The following is a 5936-nucleotide window of genomic DNA, read 5'->3' as shown; positions in this document are numbered from 1 at the left end:
TCTCTGTTCAAACTTCAGTGTCGGTGCTCACGCAGCAAGCAAGAATCACAGTATCGTGAGGCTGACCAAAACAACAGTCCCTGAGAGATGCTCTCCTGCAGGCTGCGTGTGTTTCGGGGCTCAAGCAGGTACCGTTTCTTGTTTCCACCGCACAACCTCAGTGTGGAAGCCCGTCTTAGAACACATCGAAGCTCGCCCCTCTAATGTTCCTTCAACTCCTCACCGGGCCCCCTCAGCCCTCACCCTTCCTGCAGCAACAATCAACTCTCAGGACTTACTGGTAAACAAGGAAGCATTGAACACTGTTTACTTAAAAAGGAAAAAAAAAGAGTATATGTATATTTGGTGCAAATAAAAATGTGGGAACTGTGGAGGCTTTGTTGGAGCTTGGTGGGAAACAGGAAATTGTATGATTAAAAAAAGGGGAAATTAACCATTTTTTTTTCTTTGCACAATTATTTGGCTGTAGTAAAAGCGAAAGTGAAAGTCAGGGCTAGGAATGCACGCGCACTGGAGGGGACTTGCTCGCAGAATGGGACGGAGTGTGTGGTGCAGTGGGATTCTGAACCACCCAGGGGAGAGCTGTGATCTTTCTGGATCCCACAGTGGGATGTACTGCCCAAGAGAGTGTAGATCAAACCTGGTGCCAGAGCGGTCATTTGTTGTTTTTCTCAGTGAAGAAGCACCAGAGAGGAATGCTTGCTTTGAGGTCCCTGGTAAGTTAGGCTGGGGTCTGTTTGGGGCCATGCAGTTCAGTGCAAGGAAGATGGAGAAGAACACCAGTGGGCCCAGTGGCCGCAGCCGACCCCACAGGGCTGGGAACCGCACAGGTGAGGGGATTTGAGTATAAAGGAAGTTTTTTCTACCCCTGGGTTTAAAGGCAGCCACAGTTTCTGTAGCAAATGAATTAGTACGACCTTGCAGATGGCCCCTTGACTCAGACGTGGTAAGGGATCCTGAAGATTTTCATTTTGCTAACTGAGCACCTCCCTGGCGGGAGATGGGGCTGGTGACATATTTTGGTGGATTTTGATCCTGTGCATAGGATTGTGACAGCTGTACAAAAGCACTACATCTTTTGAGTTTTTAGGCAATAAGGGAGTTATTAGTGGGCTGGTCTTCAGAGACTAACACCAAATCTGCAGGAAAACCGAGTAGTTCAGACCATCTATATTGTATGGCTTAAAATGGAATAGAGGACCATCCCTTCATTCATTCATTCACTCAAGCATTAATTCATTTAACAACCATTCAGTGTGCTCTATATCATGACAGATGCTGCAGGGAATGAGGGCAACCAAGATGGATCCCGCCTTCAGGGGTATGTTGCCAATTCCCTTTGAATCAGTTCTTAACTTTTAAAAATCACCTTTGTTATATTTCAGAAGAAATTGGTACAGGTGTTTGTTTAAAAATCAAAAGCACAAAATTGCACATAATTTTATAAACTCTGGGCTTTCTTTAATCTTTGAGTCTTTAAATTTATAGGAGTTTCTTCTACATCCAAGCCCCAAAGAGACAGCAAGCTCCTCCTGTCATATCTTGGCAACTAATTGAAGCAATGAAAGGGAAAGAAATGATAAAAATAAATCATTCCAGTTGGCAGAGCATCACTGTGTGGTTCTCCAAGCGGTTGTTCATCAAAAATGAAGTTGGTACCACCTTGGCGGCATTGAATCACATTGGTCCTCTTGTGATGATGACAATAGTACTCGTGCTTTGCTCTTGTCATCTGTGACAATGCTGTGCATGCTGGAATCAACAGAGTTTATATAATCCAGGTCTGCTGTCATTCTTGAGGCATGGAAATTTTCCTTATTTGTGTTTTAACTCCAAAAGTTTCCTGAGAACATTCTAGAAGTAGACTTTTGTAGGCAGTAGCCATCAATCCTGGCTATTGATTGAAATCAATTGTGGAACTCAGAAAAATACAGATATCCACTGAAGACATGAATTAGAATCTACATGTACATTTCATTTTTAATTACTGATCTTGAACATTCAATGACTGGAGGGGGAGGATATAAATCATAGCATATCTATGATGGAATACTATGCTGCCATCTAAAATTATGGTGAGGAAGAATTTCCTGAGTTGAGAAAATATTCATAATGCATTGTTAAATTAAAACAAAGCAGGCTCAAAGAGGACTGGGTGTATAATAGGATGATATTTTTGTTAAGCAGTCCTATGTTTATATGCATCATACAGAAGACCAGAAGGAACTACACAAACATGTTGAGGGTGGTAACCTCTGAGTGGTGATTTTTGTTTGCCTTTTCCTTTGCTTTTCTGTGTCTTCCAAGTGTTAAGTACCAGTCATATGTTGCTTTTACACTGAGAAAAATTCTTTCAGTAAATCTTAATGGTTTCCTCTTCAGGAACAACATGATGAAGAGGAGCAAAGAAACTAGATACACGTGGCTGCTTCATCTGTCCATCCATGCATCCATGCCTCCATGCATCCATCATCCACCGATCATCCATCCGTCTATTCATTCATCCATTATCCATCTGTCCATCCATCCATTTATCCAACTATTCATTCATCCATTATCCATCCATCCTTCCATGCATTCATCCATCCATACATTCAATCATCCATTATCCATCCATTTATTTTTTCATGATTTTTACTTAGTCTTAAAATTTTTCATTAATTTTATTTTGTCTTTTTTTTTCTATTTATTAAAACAAAGATGACTTAAGCGCCTGCTGGGTGCCTAGCATTGATAGTAGGCACTTGAGCTGCAGAGGCAAGTCCAGCGCTGTGGCTCTCATTTACCCTCCAGCATGCCCAAGAAGCTGTGAGGAGCTCCTTCAAATGCAAAGTTCTTCCCTTGAGCCTTCTGGGGGAGTAGTTCTAGGTGGGGCTTGGGAATTTCCTATTTTAAACAAGTATGCCCCGCATGGTTCTGACACAGAGGATCCCATACCGGCCTTTGAGAACCTGTGAGGAATGGGCACTTGGGCTTAAACAGTTTAAAGTCTAAAGATGATGAAAACTGTCAGAATGCAAAAATCTGGTTTGTTGGTTCCATCAGGGAATTCAACTTAAGTTCCCCCAGGATGTCCCGGGACCCAGGCTCCTTAGCCACCCTGTCTTATTTTAGAATGCAACAATTTAAGTGGGATGTCAATCAAAATGTACCCAATCAGGTTGCCAGCCTCCTTGAAGGACGTTAGATGTGGCAAACACCTTCCTTCCTTAAGGACAGTCAGAGAGCAAATAGCACAGGTAGTAATAATCCTAATAGCAACCACCATTTATTAAGTGGCGAGTGCATGCCAGCCACGCCTCCAAGTACTGTAGACTCATTTACTCAAAAACCCATGGGTTACCTACAAATATGATCACCCCTGTTTTGCAGAAGAGGAAACTGAGGCTTAGTGGGGTTAGTTAACATATAGAAGTTTACATGGCCAATCAGAAGGCTTGTTCCCAAGAGTCCATGGGCTCAACTGCTATATTATCTAGCCCCCAACTCTTCAAGTGGCCACTAAGCAACCTCCTGATGTGAAGCTGCGTCCAGGGCTCCAGAATATTGACCACCCAGGCAGCTTGTGCTAGGTGGCCCCAGCTGAATGTTTCCTGGTGTGAAATTATTATTTAACTTCAACCTTCTAAAACTGTGCCCTTCATGGTTGCAGCTAGTACAAAGTTAAAAACACTTGATAAAATGCATAAAACACAGCCAGCAGCATATTTCCAAATCACGTTGTAAGCCAGGCAGCATTCGCTTGAAACACATCTTGGGGGCAAAGTATTTAAGAGAACTTCCACTGAGTCAGTGGACAGGGGCATCCGTTGAGCCGGGACAAGCTGGGGATTGGGGGAGGCCTGGGCCCTGTAGGAACAGCCTGGGGAGGGCTTTGACGAATGCAGGGAAATTTGCTACAGTTTTTACTCGGTAGCCAAACCCAAGACTGAAAGAAGACCTATCCTGTACCCTACTGCCAGACATGTTTTTTTCACTCTTTTTGTTAATAGTATCATGTGTCATTATTATGATTTAAATTTTTTGTTTTATTGAGATATAATTCACATACTGTATATTTGCATACCCTTTTAAAATGTACATTTCAGTGGTTATTATCTGCAGGAGGTTGTGCTATTATTACCACTGTCTAATTCAAGAACATTTCATCTGGCCAACAAGAAATGCCATGCCCGTTAGCAGTTACTCCCCATTCTCTCCTCCCCCCAGCCCCTGGCAAATTGTGCTGATTTTTAATGGCTAGATCTTCTCTCTTTCAAATAGATTACAAGAGACCATGGAACTCCTCACTCTTCTTGGCACAAAACAGGTGCTTAGTAAATGTTTTTCCTTGGTGATAAAGCTCTCAAACTCTCTACTCTCTTTCTGATCAGTATGATAATTTTGAAATTATATTAAAGGACCGCAAGAAGAAAACATACAGTTGAGTTTTATTTTTTTCCCGTTCCCCCAGCCCCCCACACTTAAGAAGGCCTGAACTCAGAGGTCTCATGTCAACGGGATAAACGTTTTATTGGCCTTATTTTTCATTCAGTTTGATTTAGGAGAAGGCAAGGTCATCTTGGGTCTTACATTGTAACACGAATATCGACAGGTCAGTGATATTTCATGTTTTTCCTGCTCCTAAAAATACAGTGAGGAAATTCACAGCCTGGACTGTGGGAAAAGGAGAAGAAATGCTGAAACTTTGAAATGCCTGGGTCTGAACTGGTTGTTTACGGAGTGAAAAGCAGGTCACACATAGGCTGAGATGCTACTTCCGTCATGCCTGGGAATCTACAAACTCAATTCTCTCTCATTGGCAGAACATGAAAGCTAAAGATTATCCCCTAATCCTGTGGCATTTTTTAATCCATGGAATGGGCTTTGCTGCTCAAAAATTTTCACTTAAGGTCACACACTCTTTGGAAATACAATTATTTTGTTTATCCCTGCAGTATCTATGGAAAAAGGTGTCAGAACAAATGTCTACAATAGTTACTGCAGATGAAAATGGTTTTGTCGCTGTCCAGGAGTGACCACCCTCCCTCCATCCCAGATGTCCACTTCTTTTTAAATTCAAATAGTGGCACCTCCTGTGACAGCTTTTCCTTTGAAAAACAAGAGCATAACACTAATGCACTGCTGAAAAGTGGAGAAAACCCAGATGTCCATCGATGGATGAACGGATGTGGTCTATCCATACATTGGAATATTATTCAGCCATAAAAAGGAAGTACTGATACACACTACCATGTGGATAGGCCTTGATAACAGAATGAAAGAAGTGAACGAAGCCAGACACGAAAGGCCAGATTCCATTTATATGAAATGTCCACAAAAACGCAAATTGACAGAGACAGAAAGTAGAGTGGTGGTCGCCAAGGGCTGGGGGTGGGGTGGGGAGTCACTGCTAATGGACACGGGATTTCTTTTTCGAGGTGATGAAAATGTTCTGGACTTGGACAGTGGTGGTGTTTGTACGACTATGTGAATATGCGAAAAACTGCTAAATTGTCTATTTTAAAAGGGTGAATTTAATGGTATGTAAGTTATATCTCATTTAAAAAATGTAAGAAGAAAATATTTGCTGCACAGCCACCCAAGGGGTTAAAAATAAGAGTAAGAGGGGAACATCTGGCCTTATTTTGTTGGTGCCTAAGATGACTTAGCAGCTCTGTCTGAGAGGCATCTGCTAGAATAAGACCATTCCTGTCCTCGTCACTGCAACTCTTGCCTGAATCATGGAACTAAAGAGTTTGGACAGCTGGGAAGGACCTTAGAGATTCTAATCCATTCTCCCACTTGTCAGGTGAGGGAACTAGTCATAGGCAGTAGAAACGACAGGTTCAAAGTTGCATTGTTAGTGGCTGAACCAGACCTAAAACCTTGCATTCTTTCCACTTGATGTATATAACAGCTGTTTTCCTCCCTCTCTGCTCAAATACTATTGTACA

General features: G+C 42.1%; 1 long non-coding RNA gene across 1 annotated transcript; it reads left to right on the top strand.

Moving 5' to 3' along the window:
* Positions 1 to 4416, top strand: LOC141372399 (uncharacterized). The gene is made up of 2 exons (XR_012377608.1): positions 1 to 128; positions 1489 to 4416. It is a non-coding gene; the product is annotated as an uncharacterized lncRNA (long non-coding RNA).
* The last annotated feature ends 1520 nt before the right edge of the window (positions 4417 to 5936 follow it).

This window comes from Callorhinus ursinus, unplaced genomic scaffold (genome assembly GCF_003265705.2).
Source record: "Callorhinus ursinus isolate GAN/ISIS: 27379988/994484 unplaced genomic scaffold, GSC_fseal_2.0 scaffold1, whole genome shotgun sequence".
NCBI classification, from domain to species: domain Eukaryota; kingdom Metazoa; phylum Chordata; class Mammalia; order Carnivora; family Otariidae; genus Callorhinus; species Callorhinus ursinus.
Note: the sequence above shows the minus strand (reverse complement) of the source record. Positions and strands in the feature narration are given on the sequence as shown.